A 21,635-nucleotide genomic window follows, 5' to 3' on the forward strand; every position below is an offset into this window, starting at 1 on the left:
GAGCATGGAGGTGATCACAGGTGTGGGCTGCATCTGTTTCTCACCAGTCCTGTAGGTGAGACTTGCATTCTAAGGGCCAACAGACATTTTCACACGGGAAGCAATCTACATGTGCTAACAGGGCTTTGAAACTAGAAGACAGTGTATAAATTGACCTGACGTCCTTGCAGTCAGATGTTCTATGACAATGGCATACCATAGGAAAGGGTGCAGCACTCTGGTTTGCTAATGTTGGTCTGAGGAGGGAATATCAGGGTACACATCTTAGTATTCCAGGGACCTCTTCCGATAGGTGGGTTGTGACCAGGTGCATGGGTGTGTCAGGAGTTAGGAAATGGGCTGACATGTACATGGAATGTAATGTGTGCAATGCTGCTCATATGTGTGCCACTTGTGCTGTCTCTGTTCTGTTTCTATGGGACTCTGGTCACAGATATTCCTTGCAAATATTGGAAGCAGTTGGACTTACTGCTGTCAAGGGTCTGGTCAGGCATTCTTGTTACTGATGCCAAAGCACATTGACTGCCTCATGTATGAGGCTTGTTTTCCCCTTATTGAGTGATGGTGTCTTAGTTGTGTGCCATATACTGCGTTTGACCTTGATTTCAACATGTATGTGTGAAATAGTTGTGGTCCTCTGCTATTGGCCTTCAAAGGAGAAATGTACATGATATATGTCATTAAGAGTGCGTGTGTATGTGACCATTGTATATTAGGCATCACATTAGCTCTGGGATGTTCTGTGTCCTACTCAGTATCTCAGCAATGCTCCATGAGGCATAAGTAGAGATGAAGGTGTGCAAAAAGGAATAGCCAGACCATGATATGGTGATTAGAATAGGTGTTTATTTAAATTCGTTAACTAAAGTGATGAAGGTGATCATATTCAAAAGAAATTGTTGACGATCTGTTGCCGCCTGCGTATACCAGCGGCCGTGTTGTGTAGTTCCCCCTCCTGTTGCAGGCCAGCATCCTCCTCTTCCTCCTCTTCAGGCATGTGTGGCTCTGATTCCAGGAGGGGAATGTTTCTTTTGATGCAAATGTTGTGCAATATTGCACATGTTAGGATGATCCTACAGACCATCTCCGGGGAATATAGGAGGCTACCACCAGTGATGTCGAGGCACCGGGACCTTGACTTGATAATGCCGAAGGTCCTCTCGACAATGCTGCGTGACCTCCTATGGGCTTCGTTGTAGGCATGCTCTGCAGCAGTACTTGGGTTGCCAAATGGTGTCATAACCCATGGCTGGATGCCATACCCCTGATCAGCTGCAAGAGAAAATGATTGGGATCATGTTGATGTAGCTGGCACTATTGAAAAGACCTTTCATGGCAGTAGTTGTCTTGTGTTGTCTGTGACTCTTTTGTGTAATAATGTGGCATCCTATGCTTGTAGGATGTACCATCTGCATTGTGTTGTTTCCTTGGCTGAACGAGTGTTGGTCTGCTAACCGTTTGTCAGCAGTATGTTTTGGGATTTACAGTACAGTGTGCCCTCCCTAGCATTGTGACTTGTGATACAGGTGTCCGTGTGTCTTCACTGGGGATGAGATGGTAGTTCCTTGCACAGTTAAAATTGACAGTGTTGTTAACACGTTCATATCAATGTACCCTGGACATCCCATACCTTTAGACTTAGGCAATGGATTAATGTAAAGGTCATTGGGACACTTACATTTTGCAAGGTGACATTTGGGCAACCCACTCCACACGTTGTGATCTTTGACGTCTTAACATCAGGCTGTACAGTAATTTCCGATGTGTGACAGGTTCAATGGTGAGCTAAGAAACATGGCTAGCGATGTCACGACCTCAGTATGTTCCTGTTCACATGTTGCTGTTGTGGTGTATGTGTTGTGTGTCCTAGAGGGTTGCTGTGCAGTGTGTATATAAGTAGGTTTTTGTACCAACAAGTAGTCCATTGCCATACCGTCCATCCTGGAAGTGTTCATTGATGGTGCAGTGACGGAAGATGTGTGATTCATGGACACTCCCAGGATATTTAGCCACAATGTTGGTGATCAATCCCTGGTGATCGACTTTGGCCTGCACGTTGATGGAATGTGTGTGCTTCCTGTTGCGGTAGAGGTGTTCAGTTGCAGCAGGTGGCACAAGGCGTACATGTGTGCAGTCGATTGCACCAAGGACGTGTGGGAAGCCACTGATGAGGTAGAAGCCCTGTTTTGTTTCCTGCTGCTTCTGCAGTGTGTTAGGAAAGCAGATTTGGCGGGGTGTCAGTCGAATTATGGCATCCAGTACTTTGGGCAAAAAGGCGGAGAATGATGGTTGTGATATTCCGCCAACCAGGGCACCGGTTGTTTGGAAAGAGCCACTTGCCAGCATATGAAGTACGGCAAGCAGCTTGGTTTCTGTTGGGATGGTGCGGGTGTCACCAAAGTGGGGGCCAACTGCGGTTCAATGTTGCGCAGCAGCTGCTGAATGGCCTGCCAGTTCAACCGGTACCTCTGGATGATGTCATGTTCCCTGAGGCCCTGAAGGGTGGTTCTGGGGCGGAATATCCTCTCCTGCCTTCTGCGCTGCCTTTGGGGTCCCTGCTGGTATTGTTGTAGCTGCTGTTGTTGCTGCTGGGCTCTGCGTCTGCGTGCACGCTGGATTAGGATCACCTCCATGGCTCCCTGTTGCTGCTCTGCTGCTCTGCTGTTCGGGCTGTGTGTTCTGATTAAATACAGGTGTGTTTGCCCCATTTTAACGCCTGCCCTGACCCAGGCATTAATTTTTGACGCAAATCAGGCTGTGCGTCATTTTCTGGCTTCGCCTCTCGGCCATGCGTCATTTTTGCCAGAAAGCATAAATATGACGCATGGCCGTTTAAGCCATTTTTTGGACGGGAACGCATACCTTGCATATAATTAACGCAAGGCGGGTTGCCGCATCCAAAAAATGACGCACACAGCGGAATTTTGTCATCCGCGGGCTCGGCGTCAAAGTTTAAATACGGGGCAACATTTGCACTGATTATGCGTCAAAATGTTTGACGCACAATCAGCGCAGACGGAGTATAAATATGCCCCTTAGTGTTGTAATCCCATTATATGTGCCTGTGTTTAGGAATAAATGCCAGTGCTGAGCACCTGAAAACACCGGCACAAATTAAGCACTGAGTATTGGCCTTATTTCAGTTTGGAAGAGATATTCTATAGGGTCCCACAAGAACGCCATTGGAGTGGTCAGTGTGGGGTGCTGATACCACTTGGACCAGTGCTGAAGGATACTCTGGTCAAGGTATGATTGATAGAATGTGTTTGTGTGACCATGCTGACTCGATTAGGTCTTACTATATTGTTTACAGAGATTTAGTGGCAACCCTGTCCAGCCATCCCACCTAACATTATGAGCATGTGCCCAAGGTGCTCCAGTTGTCACAGTGATGGCTCTGTATTGTCCTACAAAGAGGAATCGTGTGACAACATGAGATGTGGTGAACAGGGACGGACTTTTCTATAGGGCAATCAGGCAGTGCCTGAGGGGCTGGTGTGATAAGATAGTGGGTCAACTGTGTGTTTTTAGGTTTGTGGGCCTGTTTTACGGTCTACTACTTTGGTTTTTACTGTTGATTTCCTTGCTATTACAACAAACATTGCTTGTAGGAAACACATATGCATGCATACCTTGCAAAACACCTACACAACGTGTCTCTACAAGTTTAAAATTGCCCTATTTGCAAGTGTAAGCCACTTTTTTAAAACTGTCTGATGTGTTAATGGAGACACTTTTATTTTGGTGCCAGGTCTATTGTCTGTCCCAGTCTGACCCTGGTGGTGAGCTGTGAAGACTTTTAATTGGGGGACAAGGAAGAGTTGTTTGGCTCTTGTCTGGTGGAGGAACTACAGATATGACATGCCAAGCGTGCCTAAACAGTCTGTCAAGGAGCTTTTGAGGACATTAGTCCTTTAGTGCTTTTCTTATGCAAATTGCAGGAACTATAAAGCACTTTCGGATGACCTGATTTTCTTAACTGAGCTTTGTGAACAAAGCAATACATTCAATAAATGTGAAGCACACTAGGCTCCAGAAGAAAGACAGAGAGTATTTTACTTTTCAAACCACAAAGGTTTTTTAAAGGTTAACGTTTACAGACAGCAAAAATCAAATTAGTATTCATTATAATCAAAATATGAATGCAGCAAATAATATGAAGTTCAAATGAAGTCACTCATAAATCAGAGGATGAGCCAGCATGGGGTCATCTCAAAAGGAAAGGTCAGTTGTCCCACTTGATAGAGCACTCTAAAATCTCCTGCTCTGTTCTCTTCTAAGTATGACTCTGTATCTGCTTGATACAGCTCTGCACTATATGAAAACATAACTCTAACAGTTGACACACCCACACACAGTTCTCATAAGGCTGTACAAATAGGTTAAAGCAGGATGATACAATTATGTGTTTGTTAAGATCTCAAGACTCCTCATAATACCTGCTTCTCTCAGCGTCCTTCTTACTTACATTATCTATAACAGGGTGAGATAAAGGAGCTATCCTGAAAGCATCTTTTGGATGTGCTATTCATTAAAACATTCAATGATTGTGGAAAAAAACTTTACTGCACATGAGAAAGAAGGCAAAAAACATTGCATTTAACAATTAGGATTCCATCTTCCCCTAGAAATAAAATGTTCATAGTCACAAAGTAAGACAGCAAACTACTGCCGCCATTTCAAAAGTTCAGGCCTACATTCCCTATTGCTGGAGCATTTGTCTTCGCAGAAATATGCTTTGATGAAGTCAATGAATCTTTTCACCCACCATAAGAGTGGGGACATAGGCATCAATTTTACAATTTAATAACCTGGCAATTAGCAATTAGTAACTCCACATTAACGTGCTGAGTAAAACACATGTAGGCAAAAAGACAAAAATAATTTGGAAAAATAAATCTAGAGTAAAGAGTGTTTAATTAAAGTTGGCAAAAAGTAGGTAAAAAGAAAAAGGGAAGGCGTCAGCATGTCAGAAGCTCAATCAAGTGTCTTCTTCTCTGGGTCAGGGAAAAATCTCTATGTCTCAGCAAAGCATCTCAAAGGGACAAAAGGTTGAGAGGACTGTACCTCTCAGAGTCCAAAGGGTTCAGCAAGAAGGGTGTGGCTGAAGAAAGGTGAGGATCAGAATGATGAAGAAAACTGCTGAACCCATTGGGGAACTGTATATTGAAGTTCATAGTGCAAAATGATTCATCCATCACTCCACATGACGCAGAAAGTGTAACTGTCCAATGGAAGCCAGACATGCGACACAGAACTGCAACATCAATGAAAGTTCCCATTACCAACATGTAGAAAACATCCATCTTTGCTCATTGGTACAGGTTGAAAAGTTTGTATACATAGTCCGTTGCCCAGTTCCTGAATGTACTGGGCTCAAGTTTAGTTTCTCATGCTCACTATGGGCCTCATTAGTCCAGGGACCACCAGACTCACGGTGGCGATCGGACCGCCGCCGACAAGGGCGGTCCGGCTGTCACATTATGACTGTGGTGAAGCCACCATGGCCCGACTGCCGTCACTGCCAGGTGACCACCTGGCGATGCTGGCGGTCTTAAACCTCCAAGGCAGCGCTCCGGACTACGACCCGCATTTCCACTTTGCTTGGCTGCCTGACCGCCATACAAAGGCTGGTTGAAACAGGGTGTTGAGTGCCTCATGGGGTCCCCAGCACTGCCCATGCAATTGCCATGGGCAGTGCTGGGGCCCCCATGGACAGTCCCGTCCCACTTTTCACTGCAGGTGCTGTCACACCCGACGCACCACAACATTGCTGCTGGCCCAGCGGGAAACTCATAATAGGGCCAGCGGGCAGAAAACCGGAGTGGCGGTTTTCCTGCCCAAAGAGTTTGGCGGGCGGCTTCCACTGCCCGCCAAACTCGTAATTAGGGCCCATGTGTAAAACAATAGAATATATATTACTAACCTAACATTCTCATGAGAACAAAGTCTGAAAGGAAAGGTAATGTTAGGAAGAATGACTAAAAATTCTCTGCACAGTCAGAAAACAGTGATTTGCAAGCCTCACATAGGCTAAGCAAAGTGAGTTAAAACTGCACATTCATTTATGCAAATAAGGCATGTTTAAGATTCAAAATTATGAATTCGACATTAATATGATTTGTCAGTGTTTGTGTAACAACGTATTTAAAGAAAATAACTTAATTAATACATTGCACTGAATATGGTGCAGAACTGCAATCTTCAATGTAACATTTGAAACACTTCTCTTGTACTTTCTTATTGTTTTAGTGCACATTATAAATTAACAACATGAAATATAACATAGAAACAAATGAATTGGTAAAACATGACATTTAAAGGCTATACCACGTGTTTTTCAGTAACCTGTATTTCTGTGACTGCACATTGATATGACTTTCAGTACACCACTTATTTGAATAATGCATACGTTGTCACGAGACGTCAGGGACAGCACTAACATTTCTGCTACATCACTATGGTCAATCTCAATGTAAATAAACATGTTTTTTCTTCTACAAATAGCAATTGCGTGTCTATGCATTAATGCCGTTTTAGTGCAAAACATTTAACAAGAAAGAAAATGTCACCAAAATTGAAATCTGATTTTGTGTTGGGGTTGAATCTCCCTTTCAGGGATGTGTACTTATACAGAGCATAAGTGCAATTGCACTACATGCACCCTGATGTATATGCACAGCAGCCTGGTTGGCATATACGTTATGAAGTGAACATCGTCCTCAAATACTCAAGTACACTAATAAGATATACACCCCCTGATTTTTATTGAGTAAAGTATTTGCAATCCGCATTTAGATTTCCAATTGATTTCCAAATATTTGTTATAGTCTCTGTGATTGCTTTAGAGCAGTAGGTGTGTATGACATAGGAAGACATTTGGGACACTAGGAACCTACACTCTGCCTTAAGCATATACATATTCAATTAAGCGCTCCCTGGTGACAATACAGTGACTTTTAAAAACCTGTTTTATTTTCCACCCTGCGGACAGCGTTATTGCTGAACAGCTGAACGTGATTTGTATTGAGCGATCTGCTTCGAACTGCTTAATTTTGAAAAATCGTATTCATTGCACCCGTGAGCATGTTTGGATACCAAGAATGCAATATTGAAACGGCCCTGTACACATAACGAGTTTATGAGTAAAAAGGGAGCTCTAAACTGCAGGTAGACAAAGTCTGGCCTCCCAGACTGAAAGGCCTGCATTGGTGAGCCAAAGGTCAAAAGGTTAAAAACATGTGACACCATGACAAATTGCAGTAATTTAAAGGATAATCTTAAACCCTTTTGGGAGGCAAACTCCTTTGAGCCCGCGTGTTAATGATAATAAAAGCTGACATCGGATAAATGATCAAATTAGAGACAGTAGCTGGGAAGCTGTGTACCACCGATTCCAAACATCCTAACATGGTTTTAGTGTAATGTGGTCAACTCACGCATAAGAACAATGCCATGCTACAGGTATGACCTTAATTGCAAGGAAGTACACAAAACCACCATCTGCATGCTATCACATGCCGCTAATATGCTAGTTTTCTTTACACGGGGTTCCTGGAAAAGTTAGATGTTACATTTCATTGTTGTTTCACACATCACAGGAACCTAAAAAAGTTGATCAATTTTCATTCCCTTGAACAAGAAGTGAACTTTGTCGAAGAAAACAGAAATTTATGCAAATGAGGTGGTAGATTTAAAGGGTTTAAAATCCAAAAGGCTGTCTCTTCATAGTCTGCTTGGTACTGTTCCCTTTGTCAAAAAGTGAACTCTAGCTGCTGGAGCCTCGTCTTCTAACCCTCCTCGGTCCACATACTATCTTATTGCAGTTAAGAAGTCAGGCCCATATTTATACTTTTTTAGCGCCATTTGCGCTGCTTTCTGACGCAAAAGCGGCACAAACTTACAAAATAAAATGGTATTTCGTAAGTTTACGCTGCTTTTGCATCAAAAAGCGGCAGAAATGCGGCGCTAAAAAAAGTATAAATATGGGCCTCAATGTCCATGGCAGAGACCAGCAGGTTTTATGTAGATTTAATGAGTCATCCAGATTCTGATTACACTCATGGAACTCTAGAAAAGTGACGTCGTTCTTGCACTTGCTTCTGGTGTTTTCACTTTATTACTGTTTGAAGTGCTGTATAAATATTTGACACGTTGGCACAAAGTTAATCTTGACTGCTCTGTGCCAGGCTACTAGAGGGCTACTAGAGCTACTAGAGGGCTGAACACAGGTTATTTTGTGGTTTTCTTGTGTGTCTCCCTGACAAGGATTGTGGTTGCTGCTTAAGTAGGGCTTCACCCCCTCAACCAGTAAGCCAATTTTTCACACAGGCCCGTCATCAGATGCTGATAAGATCATGGGAGTTAAGTGAAGCAATGAGAATTCCCAAGCCAAGACCACGTGAAAAGTATTTATAAAGTAAAACACAATATAAACACTTGAAGCAAACATGTGTAGGGTCTTTCCCTGCCAGGGTACCTGCCAATGAGTACACCACACACTCATATAGATCACTTGTCTTTATTCCACTATATGTACCTGTTAACTCCCCAACATTCTGAACCAAGCTTTCATTACATTCTAATCTAATATTTCACACTGATACGGAGGCTACTGGGAGGCAGAAAGTTTCTATTCTAATTCATGAAAGACACTACACCTCCCCCTCTGTTAAATGAAAAAAATAACTTTTTAGAAAATCAGTATAATCAGTATCTATCTATCTATCTATCTATCTATCTATCTATCTATCTATCTATCTATCTATCTATCTATCTATATATATATCTTCAATCAGTCGTCTTGGCTCTTAGATCATACGACCTGATCTGGTTGCTGGAAGCTGTTGTTATTGTCAGAGACAGAGCTTGCCAGGGATGGCAGAGAGGCAGTATCAGTCGCTGAGTTTTCAGAATCAATCCTTCTTTCACCATTTCGAGTTGACGATCCATGAAACACAGGCCTAAAGTGAGAAAAGTCTCTGGTAATAGACTTCCCAGAGCGCTGGGCAGTCACTGCCTGTCCCTTTGTAGACACCACTTGGAAAGGTTCCGTGTCATAAGGAGCATCAGATTTTCCTTTGCTCATCCATCGGGTGATCACCAAATCTTCTTTTCTAAATGAGATGTCCTATGCATGTCACCTCTTGTCTGCATAAGCTTTAATTTTCTGTTTGTTAACCAAGTCCCTTACACAAATCATGTTTTCACTTTTATCTATCTTGGTGATCCATTGAGTTAATTTGGTTGTCATTGTTCTCCCGAATATCAGTCTCAGGACTTCACCTGTGGTCAAGCGAGGTATTGAACGATAAGCTTGTGGAGTAGAATTCAATATTGTTTTTATTGAGGTTCAAAAGAGTTGCACGCTGCACTGCTTTCTTTGGTGTACTCATGCAACACTCAACAAGTCCATTGGCTTTCTGTACTGAAATACATGGAAATGTTCACAAGTCCATACCACAGTCAAACTTTCTTTCTCAGATTGTGAGTAAGCACATTCTGTTTGGGACAAGCTTCTACTAGCATACAGTAGACCACAATATGCTGTTGAGCATTTGGGCATCCATTATGCTGTGCAAGGATAGCGCCTAACCTGACTGGGCTAGCGTCGTTCATAAACTTTGTATGAAGCTTTGGATTAAAGTATGGAATTTCTGTAGTATTTTTAATGGTGTGTTTGATTCTCTTGAAACTTTTCTCACATTCTTGTGACCATTGAAAATAAATATTTGTCTTTGTCAACTCTCATAATGGAGCACTAACAGTGGTAAAGTCTTGTATGTATCTCGAATAATAACTGTCCATGCCAAGAAAAGAATGTACCATTGAGTCATCTTGTGGGGGTTTAGCTTTTGACAAAGCATGTACTTTTGAAGTGTCAGGTGTCATACACCCATCAGAAAAGATATGGGCAAAGAATTTCAGTTTTGTCTTGTTGAACTCACACTTGTCTGAATTCAAAGTCAAACCTGCATCATTAAGTAATTGGCACCATTCGATTGGGTCATCATGTCAACAATGTGCGTCCCTGGTTGTCATTCTTGTTCAATTGCTTTGTTTGCCTGACGCATAATAAACGCATATATGTACAGCTCCTTCACTGTCCTTTTTGGGCACTACTACTATGGGAGAAACCCATGGTGTTGGACCACTGGAACGCTCAGTGATGTCATGCTTAACTAAAAATTCTGGTTTCTTTTTCAACAGTTTCTTGTAAATGAAAAGCAATTTGTCTATGTCTCTGAGCAACAGGACAGACATCTCAATAATATGCAGCTTTACTTTCATAGTCTGTAAATTTCCTAAACATGAAACAACAAAGGGAATTGACTAATATTTTGTGATGATCATTCATGTTGTAATTCACAGAAATCAGTCCCATGTCAGCAGCTGTGTTGAAACTGAGCAAACAAGCACTCGCTGCTGTACCTTCATCTGTTATCTCAATTGCTGTAAGAGCCTGGAGTTTTAATCCTTCTTCAAGTCTTTTTTTCTATTGTTTGCATGTCTTAATTTCAAGATGCCTCACAATGTGATGCTGGCCAGAGTGTACTGATTCACCCTGCCCCTGAATCAACAGAATTTAGGGGTTAAGTTTCATTTTAACCTCTCCATGCACTTGCAGATCTCCACTGTAGTCACTTCATGCTTTGTCTTATGAAGATCATTAAAAATGTTTTTGAGACTGTTTCCTTTCCAGGCACAGAAGGACAGCAATCCATTATATAATCACATCTTGCATAGGTTATGCTAATATCCTATACTTGGGTCTTCCCGACTGTCAGTTTAAGAGATTGCAGATAGTTCAGAATGCAGCAGCTAGACTACTCTGAAAAGCGCCTCGGCCTCTCTTAATTGCTCTCCATCTGAAGGAGCACTATTGGCTACTGGTTAAAGATAGAATTCAGTTTAAGGCAACAGTCTTGGTTCACAGAGAAGCGTCCACCATTATGAACAGATAATCAGTGGCCTGGTGTGGAAAGTTTAACCCTCAAACCCTGGCCTGGGGTGAATGTGCAACTGTAGGCTGATTTAGAACTGGCAGAGGCAGCCAAGTGGCTTTTGTGAATTTGAACCTCCGAACCGAAAATACGACACAGAAATCAGGAGGGCAAGCTTAGAATCTGCTGGAGCAGTGAAATAAATTGTGATTATAGGGATGCTGATGTGGTTCCTGACAACAAGAACCTGCTTCGGAGAAGTACCTTGCGGAGAGAATGTGGTCAAATGTTTTGAAGCGAACCTTGATCCCTCGTTTATAGTGATCCGTAGCACCTAATGAAGAGCTCTGGAAGGAAATGGGAAATAGGTCAGCGGTCATGGGACCAGACATAGAGTTGGGGATCCAAAGTTGGGATCCTGATGTAAATACCTCTGACCCATTTGAACTTTGAAGACAGAGACTGACTTGAGAAGAGGCGGTATAGGTGAAGAATTGAAGGCTTGACGTGGAGGAATGGGGCTCTTAGCCTTTATTGATAGGAAATTCCAAATAGGGTTGCCATCTTTCCCAAAGACAAATACTGACCATTTGTTCACATTTTAAGATTATGTAAAGGCCCTGACATGATACTTGAACAGAACTTTGTATAAAATCAACTGTATTCATTTTTTACATGGATTTTCAGCGTTAATGTACTTTAATTATCAGCCAGGGATCATTAAGGCAATTCCAGGACACAATTTGAAGTGCTTTCCACTGAGAATGTGAAAATAAGTAGAAACATACCAGCTCTAAGTGATTTTCCTGAATCAAAATACAGGCCTCGCGGGTAAAAAAAAAACACAAAAAGGTGCCAACCCTATTCCCAAAAGTAGGAAATTCAACTTGAGAAGGTAAAGAAGTTGAAACTGCAGAAACTTTGTTTTAGAAGTCTGAGGTGAGTGCTTAAAGCGAATTAGAATGCTAAAGAAAGCTGGCCCTGCTGATTCATCGGCGGGGATTGTGATCACAGAAACCTAACCGAAGAATACTAATTGCAAAGGTGAATGCCATCTAGGGAATAAAGCAGACTCTGAAGAAGGGAAGTGAATTAATTGAGAACTAAAGGAGAAAATGAATCAAGCGCAGGTTGAAAGGCTTAAACATAGCACGGCCACACATAGATAATACCCTTCAAAATTAAACAGCTAAGGGAAGGTTTATATATTTCAGAGCTCAACAGATTAGTGTAACAGGTAATCTACTAGCTTCTTAGAACTATCCCTGGACTCAAAAATGGAGTGCTGCAAATAGTGATCTATTGACCTCTGTGAATTATCCGTGGACTCAAAGTGAGAAAAAACAGATTTCCAGAACTTGGTACAGGAAAATATTAGGCAGCAGGATCTCAGTTTGAGTGCCCAAATGCAACAAACAGACATCACAATGAATCTGTAATAATATAATCTACTAAGTAATTAAAGACAGACAACAATATGGGAGTCCAATACGTGACCCACGATCTGTGACAAGAGCAGTGCTAATCTGTGTCCAGAGCAGTGCTAAGAGTTGTACCAAGGCTTACCAGAGACCTCAAGCGTTCAGAGGAAGAAGGAAAGGTCCATGCACTGCTCAAAAGCACATTGATGGATGTTGCGTGAACCTCATGGCAGGTGGTCCTTGTCGCCTTGATTGTTCTGGCATCTCCACCTCATGGTCACCTGGAGGTGTGTTCTGTGGGTTATTTGGATCATAGAAAATATAGGGTATATCAGGACTCCAAAAATTCAGCGCCAGGCACAAGAACCCAGTGGAAAATAAGGTAGCAGCGATTTTGACTTTTGGGCCTTCTGGGAGAAGGAGAGTGGCAAAGTATGGAACTGAGAGGGCTAAATTATTTTCTTTTGAAAGAGACCTCAGAGCTCCACCCACTCACTCTACCAGAGACCCTGTGATTGGAAGCCATGTGCGAGTTGCTCAGTTATAGAAATTGGGTGTGACCCTGCAATCCATGAGAAAGATGTGACCCATAAGATGAAAATACCACATGGTTCCTGTTCCCGGTTTACACACAAGCTCAAAGCAGAGGAAACGACGTGGCACAGTGAAAAAGATCTTGAGAAACACAACGAGACACAGCGAGACTGCAAGCGCTACATGGCACCAGATTGTTACTCTTCACGACCCATGAAGACTTCAGAGACTGGATAGCAGGCGCTTTGCAGGATTAACATCAACAATTATGACGCTAGTCATGCAGAGCACCCAGAGCCCCATTGTAATCAATGGGAGTCTCTTTTCCATGCCTGCAAAATGGCAATCAAAATGGCGCAAAGGAATCTCATAACTTCCTTTGGGCCATTTGTATGGCCCCCCCCTAGCCCCGGAACGCCCCCCCTTGCATACATTATGCCTGGTGCAAGCATAATGTGGTGCAAGGGGTTATAAAGTGGCGCAATGCATGCACTGCGCCACTTTGTAAATATGACGCAGCGTTTTTCCCCTTCCAATGCCACATTAGCATGAAAAGAATGACGCTAATGTGGCGTTGGAACGGCGCAAGGCCAGCATAAATCTGGCCTCATGTCCCTAAACAGACGATCACCTGCAGGTGGAAATGACTCTGATAGTCTACAATGGGAGAGATCTTTACCAGACAGGAACACAGAAGTGGTAGAGCCAGCGTTGGCCAATCAGCGTTTGCCAAAATGGGACATTAACATAGGAATCCAGCATTTAATATTAATATAAATATAAACATGTTAGAGTGGGCAAAATTAGAATCACAGAATATTGTGTGCGGCTACACAGCAGTGTTGAAACAGGATGTTATACATTATAAGTAGGCGCATAAAATGAATATGGGGAGGAGAAGCTGATGAGAGAGATGGGTCAATGGGGAAAACATCAAAATTGAAAGGTGACCTGGAATGCATCCCGAAATTGAGGCTTCATGTGACTCACTCTGGTGGCGAAGACTATCGCCGAGGGTACTGGACTGGGAGGGTAGGGGGTGAGATTGCCTGTCCATACAATTAGTTTATGTTTTTACTGATACTGTTAAGTTGCAACTGACTAAATTACAAGCAGTTATGGCTGAGGGAATGGACATATGGAATGCTGTGATGTTTCCTACTGAAATGTGGGTTCTACCAGGGGACATGGACACCACAAGCAGAGTGTGACCAGGAGTTGAGGGATACTAGCAGCATGGAAAGAAACTATGGTACTACACATGCATATCAGACACCCGAGGTATTCATTATAGCTACCACTAATCAGGACCAATGTGGTTTCATACCACAAAGAAACACAGGGAGACCCAACGTAGATTATCACGCATTATGGCTGGAAGAAGGAAACATATTAATAATTACTATGTTCTGGCATCATCGGAGACAGAAAAAACCTTAAACACTGTGGACTGGATATACACCTTTAGAGGCCTAGTTAAAACAAATTCAAAAGTTTTGGGCCAGTGGGAATTGGATAGGGGAATGAGGCTGGGATGCCCACTGTTATTCATAATGGCATTAGAACCACTAGCTGCCATGCTGTGATTAAGAATGCAGAATTTATGCATAAAAATAGGACAATCTGAACTCATATTTTAACTATATTCTGATGACATACTAGAGTACTTATGTAAGCCTGGCACCTCCATAAAAGCAATTCTAGAGTGGATTGAGAACTCTGGACACATATTGGGACTCAAACCAAACTGGGGAAAATGTCATGACCCTCAGATCTTGCTCACCCCCATGTATTGGACAGATGAGGAGCAAAGCAACTTTGAACTTTCTGGGTGCATTGGTGTTTCACAGCAGAAGAGGTCAGCATTATACATGGAGTGTGGTTACTGCTTGTTGTGAGGCTTTGTGTCTGCACTGCAGTAGTACACAAAACAGATAGGCAATGAGTGCAAAGGCATCATGATTCTCTCACAAGATTTACAATGGCGGCAGCCATCTTAGATTCTTGAGTATAAGTTCCTCGTGTTTCACAGCGTTCCTTCCTAGGCAATCAAAGTACTTAACTGCTGCAGCTGGCACATTGTTACCAGAATTGGGGTTTCACAGTGTTAGTCCTGGAGTACACAAAGATTTGTTGGATACAGAGAAGTATTCTACGTAGTACTTGAGATCAAGGATTTAGACTTTGATATTTGCACGTTGTTACTGAAGTTATCTGCTCATGGATTAAGAACCCTATTACACTTACAGTTTAACAAGAAGAACGAGAAGCAGCATCAACCTGTAGTCATTATGTTACAGCTACTAACCTTGTTAATTAAGAATCATTCTGAGCAGAGACTTTCTTTACAAATCACAGACAGTAGCTATCAACATGGAAACAAGTGTGTGTTGTTCAGGTATTTCCTTGCATCCACTACAGAGTTTTTATGTGTATTCCAGCTTACAGAAAGAAAGTTAAAGATGAGCAATTACTGAGAAAATTCCTTGTTCCTGTACCCACTACCAAGATCATCCACAACCGTTCATCCCCATGTCTGCTGGCATAAGGGATGGAGCGGGTGGTGTCTGCTGGCAGCTCCAGCACATTTTTGTGCAGATGTTGCTCTGACATGCACAAAAGACCTTGAGTGGTCATATCACCTGAATGGTCAACCCAGCCAGGCGCAGAGGAAACTGCGATGAGGCCATGGGTACAAACAGACGTAAGACCTAAAGAATGGAGATTTGTGTATGATTCAGAAACCTCTGAATCATCTCCAGAATATCCACAAACCTCTGAGGAGGAAGAACAGCCTTCACAAGCGTCATGTCCAGCACCGGTCCTGTAAAGGTGAAGTTCTGCACTGGAGAAACATGAAGCTCTTGGGTGTTAATATTAAAGCCCAAACTGTGGAGGACAGTTGTGTGTTAAAAGTGTTCCTTGACTACTGCTGAGACTCCGCTTTTGCTAGCCAATTATGTACTAATTGTCACAGTGAAGCTGACAGAACTTTTGAAAAGATGTGGTGCGATCACCAGTCCAAACTGTAAGAATGTGAACTGATAGTTTCTGGGTCCCCTGGTAAACCTCTGTAACATTTGAGAGCAGTAAGGATTGGAAAATGGAAGTAGCTGCCCTCGAGACAGTGGCGTAACGTAATCTCTCATAATACAGGGGGACCCCCAAGCTCCAGGGGCCCCCTCAGCACAGTACCCTGGCTTGTTAACTCCTGATTGAGTCCAGAGGAGGGCCCCTCCATGCACCTTGCTGGCCCCCCCCCTCAAGTTTCATTACGCCACTGCCTAGATACCCATAGATGCCAACCAATCCCACATGTTCAGAGTCAGCAAAACTTAGCTAAGGGACAGCACTTTGAATTTGTCCTGCCAAATGAACAACTTCAGAAGACGAAGATGCATGATAGGTCTCAAACCACTATATCTTTGGGGACCAACAGGTAAAAGAAATAGAACTTCATGCCCACCACCTCTACGACCCCTTTTCTTGAGCTGGACTTTCACCTTCAAAGTCATGGAGTGTTCCTAAGAGCACATCTTAGTGGAAGGAAACTGGTCTAGAAGGAAGGGTAGAAAGGATGGGCATAGGGCTTGTAGATTAGTTGGATCACCCAGAGATCTGTCAAGATCATAATCTTGTTGGAAAAATATGAGAACCTCCCCTTTCCAGAAGATAGTGGTGTCACAGAGTTTTTTTTTAAAATTAGAATTATCATTTTCATTAAATTACAACAATACTTTTACGGTACAACACTTGAGATTACTAGAAGCAAAGAGTGTGAAAATTACCAGAAGCAAAGAGATTACAGCCCATAGACTGGAGCTTTTTTTTTTTTTACTTTTTCAGCCATGGAAGAGGCATTCCAGTTCAGTTACAAGGAAAAAAACTTGGATGACTGGACTTTCCAGGAAACTCTGAGAGAGCAAAATGTTGAGTCCCTCAGGGCAGGCCTTTGGCATCTAGGTATGTGACTGTAGGTGGCTGGAACCAAACAGTGGTTTTCCCCTGACAGGGTCCATAAGAGTGTCACTAAATGGAGGCAAGTGCTACAACACTGAGTGGGAGGTCAAAATGTTACCTTTTGCCCCCACATAAGGTAAGGTTAATTCCAAGGCTTCAGCTACTTTTCATGCTAGAGTTATGGATGACATTTTTTCTGGCCACTTTGGGGGAGAAGGTTATCAGCCTCAGAATAATTGTTTTCTGTGAGGTAATAATCATTCTCCGGCACTGGAAGGCCCTCGGGGTCAGAGCCAAAGAACCCTTCCATCCAGGAGAACCTGTGAACCTAGGATCCAGAGACCGCCAGACAGCCCACACACCCCCACCAGCTATACGCAGACCGACAATCTTACTTGTTGGAAGAAGCTTTTTTATTACCACAATTTTTTAGTATTACATCACTTCACTTAAAACTTCAATAATATTTACAAATCATGAGTTACAAATCAGCAACCATAAATCTTTTTCTGACAGGATCCCTTCCTGTCCTGAACCACCATTGGACCACACAAGTGAACCGTACCTCACCTGTTTCCCTAGGAGGGTCAGTTTCCCTGACTACACCGTTCCTTGTCCTCACACTCAGGGTTCCGCCCCCCCTCCAAACACCAATCTGTCTCGGGGTGTAACAGGGCAGCCAAGAGCGGGAGCCCCATGACCGCCCCAGCAATCTGCACTCCCTTACCCCTTAATCTGATGTGTACATCCGCAGGTTGGGTCAGGGCTTCAGGATCCTATCCCTGGTGTCCTCCCAGGGCCCTAGCCTTGGGGACCCCTCTGTTGTTTCTGGTCACTTTAATACCTCACTTTCCGTCACGAGGGAGACCAGGGCCCCAAAGGTCCTTCACCCTCCCCACCCGCAAAAAGAATCCGAGCAAAAAAACACATGTCAGAATGAACTGATCGGTACTGGCATCAGACAAATGCACCATATCCTTGTGAAACATGTTAGGCCCCTTCAAGAGTTTGCGAGGAATGTTCCATAAGCGCCCTGAACCTGGGCATAGTTTAGCCATTTCTGCATTAAGTCGGCGTACTGAGACATTGATTGTTCTTGATTTGATTCCTGCGCCCCACTTGCATCTAGGCACCATGTGAGACCAAGCAATTGCCGCATTTGGGTATTGCTTTGCCAATTTTGTGATCTCCATATATATCGTTTCTCTCAGTGCCTTGCAACCCATTCGCACCAAGTCATTGCCTCCTATGTGAATAATGATGAGATCCGGGAACTGGAGTCCCACCAATCCTTTTGCCAATGTGACCAGCTGTTGCAGTTGGGCGATTCCCATTCCGCCAACTCTGCACCAACGGAAAGCCACGTCTTGAACCATCGCCGGATTCGGCTCACGGAGCTATTGCACCCTATAGGCCGCCCGTCGAACAAACGAATGCCCCAAGACCCATACTACATGAGGTGACATTGAACTGAAACGAAAAGAAAAGTGCGTGAGGGGATCATATTTCAGTAACCAGTTGAGGAAATGTTGTTTATACTAGTTCTGGCCTAATGTACCGCCTATAGCAATTAGATGTCCAATGACCGATACACTTCACCTTGGACACTGGCAGCCCCACGCTAGCTGCCAACGTAGCTGCCCCAATTCTAAAGGAATGCGAGGTGTACCCTTGTTGGTCCACCCTCATAGACCTCTGCGCGCCACCGCAAGCTCCAGCCACCGTGTCACCAAAAGAAGAAGGACGAGCCTTCTTGGGGGGCTCTTAAATAGTCCCCCCCCACCGGTGCGCGGCAGCTAGAACCGGCTAGCGGCTAACGCAGCCGCCACGTTCTTTTCCCCTGTCCGACTTCCACCCTCACGCCTCGCGAGGCGTGAGGGCGGAAGTACTCGACCAGCCCATCGCACAACTAGTGCGGAGGGAAGTGTCGTGCCTCGGCGGCCCGTCCCCTAACGGGCTGGTCCCCCCCAAGTCAGGGGGGGCGCTTTACCCTTAGTAGCAGTTCTGCCATGGGTTTGTGCAGAAGTTCAGCTAAACTTTATCTTTCACCACGGGGACAATCTCTCCTATTTGCAAGGCTTCAAGGGTCATGTCATAATCTGTTCCAAGGGCCATATATGTGTGATGCTGAAGGAAGCTCTGACCAAATGGGGAATGGCATCATGTCAGGCTCTCACAACCTACTGGAGGCTAGAGACAGAGCAGAGGTGCAGCGTTTGGCTGGGCTGCATTCACCAGAGATGCCAAGTTGACTCACCCTTTGGCATGGTCCAGAGGTTACAGGACCTATCCTGAACAATTGCAGCCTTGGTAGTTGGAAGGCCTTCACCTACACAGGGCCGGCAGATGCAGCCAGAAACCTGGTCTAATCATTTCAAACATCGGGATCATATAATGTAATGTGGAGGAATCCTGCATAGAAACACCACAAAAGAGGGGGACATCTCGTTTCTATGGTGCTTTTTTTCTGAGGAGATGTTTTAGGAGATAGTTCCCTGCCAAGGGACTTACCTAAAGGTACCTGAAGGTGAGGGGGATACCTTTGGCACACATCTGCAGGCTTTAGCCACAAACACCTTGGCCTCCTACTCTATGATGGGCTTTGAGTCCACTACAGCACAAGAGTCACAAGCTTTGTGTTCTGAGCCTCAATATCACATGGAGACCTCGGGTAGGTATGACTTAGACATCATTTTGTGGCATTTACCCACTTATGGTGCTCAATCTACTCACCTTCAAGAGGATCTAAGGCTCAGCTGGCCTTGCCTGGATTCATATCTGTGACCTGTAGAGCAGCACCACTTAGATCCTGCAGCGAACGTTCAGCTCAGTGAGCTATCACTCTGGCTAAATACCAAGAGAGCTCCGGACCCAAGTTGTTAAGGCACGGTAAAACAGGAACTAATTTGAGAATGCCGGATGGCACCTAGTATACTCCCATGTCATCACATCCAGCAGCACAGTCACAGCTGAGGCCACTTTGTGCCACCTGGCAGCACTGGTGAGATATTGCTGGACAGAATGTTTTCTGGACCAGTCCAATGCCTGGAAGGATAATTACTAAGGTGAGGAATCCATCGGTAGACTGCTTTCCAATATGGTTCTCCCACCCATGGAATGCTTCCATCAGCATAGTGTGTTCGACTAAAGCTGGTATGCAATAAATAGCTTTATTTTTAGAACTGGGGATAGAGAGCGGTAGAGAGTCAAGGAATACAAAAAGTTCAAAGGTGTTCGCGTTTGGCTAGAGAGGCTTGATATAGGGGATATATACTGAAAGGAGGAAGTTTAACAGTGGCAGAGGTGTTTGATTTTTTTTTTTTTTTTACTTAAGTGACCTGTGGTAGTAGGCCAACAAGTGGAATAGGTTCATCATTGGGTCATAATTGTTTTTGAAACTTTATTTCACTGACAGAGATCAAGTTCTAATAATAAGATGAGATATTTTTGAGTCGAACCTAACTTGTGACTAAAAGGGTTGTTTTACAAACATACAACTTATGATTTGACCAGATAGGGATGTGTGTTGATTTAAAGGAAAGATATCATGGTATGTGTGTATATATATATATATATATATATCTGTGTGTGTGTATATCAGTGCTTAATTTGTGCTTGTTGTTTCCGGTGCTGAGCACCGGCACTTATTTGTGTGGGCCGGGCTTATTCTTCAGCCTCAAGCAATTGCTGCGAGCAAAAGACACACATGAGAAAGAAGGAAGAAAGAAAAACTAACTAGGCAAGCCCATGAACCAATGAAGGACACTGACATGACGTCGACAGGGCTCCGAGCCCTTTTCTAGGACCTAAAGTGTCTCGCTGCGATACGCATGCGCGAGCACATGCAACGCAGGCTCGACCCTAAAAAGCGTCATAAAGGGAGAAAGTAGAAAGTTGCAGGATGAGCTGAAGGGGCAGGGGTGGCCGTAAATAGATTGAAGAGGCCCGAGATGGCTTCAGGATTACGCTGCCTCAGTATTCAGTGCTGGCAGATTTAATTAAAGCAGTCTCCTGTTTAAGAGAAGGCTTTGAGCACTGGCACCTCTTTATTTACAAATTAAGCACTGGTGTATATATATATATATATATATATATATGTGTGTGTGTGTGTGGGGGGTACTTTGCCATGGATTATTTGACTATAGTGAATTCTATGAACTTTACACAATTAAAGGTTTGTTGATCACAGAGAAGATTAATAAGTATTGTTTTGGAAATATAAGACGGCATTGTGCTTATAAAAGACGTGAAATGTGGCTATAATTGATGAAATCCATGTGCTCGATTCGACTCTGGAGCATTCTAAAAGAACATTCAAATATGTTTTCCTCTGTTGTGTAAACCTTAGACTGAATTTTTGGCCCTGACAGCGATGGACCCAAGAGGCAGCTTTGCGGATAAGACTGCCGCCAAACTTACTACTGTTAATTGGGTTCTTGTGCCAGAATTCCAGATCCCTGCCCCCATATATTTTTTTTAATTGAGTACATATTAGAAAAATAACGCGTTTTGAGGATTTCTGAAAAGTGGACTGCATAGTGCTGCAGGACACCACAACTTCTGTTTCGTTCCAAGATGAACTCAAGCAGCAAGGGGATCGGCCATCTTGAAATCATAACAGCTTTTGGTGTCTGTTATTAATATAGGAGAGGGTATCCCCACCAACTTAATAGATACAGTCTGGGTAATTCACAATGCTAGTTTTAAGTGTATCTCTGCTGAACCTATGGTTACTATGGCAAAAGCAGCACTTTCCCACAGAATTGTAAACTGCGTT

Source organism: Pleurodeles waltl, chromosome 1_2, assembly GCF_031143425.1.
Source record: "Pleurodeles waltl isolate 20211129_DDA chromosome 1_2, aPleWal1.hap1.20221129, whole genome shotgun sequence".
NCBI lineage: Eukaryota > Metazoa > Chordata > Amphibia > Caudata > Salamandridae > Pleurodeles > Pleurodeles waltl.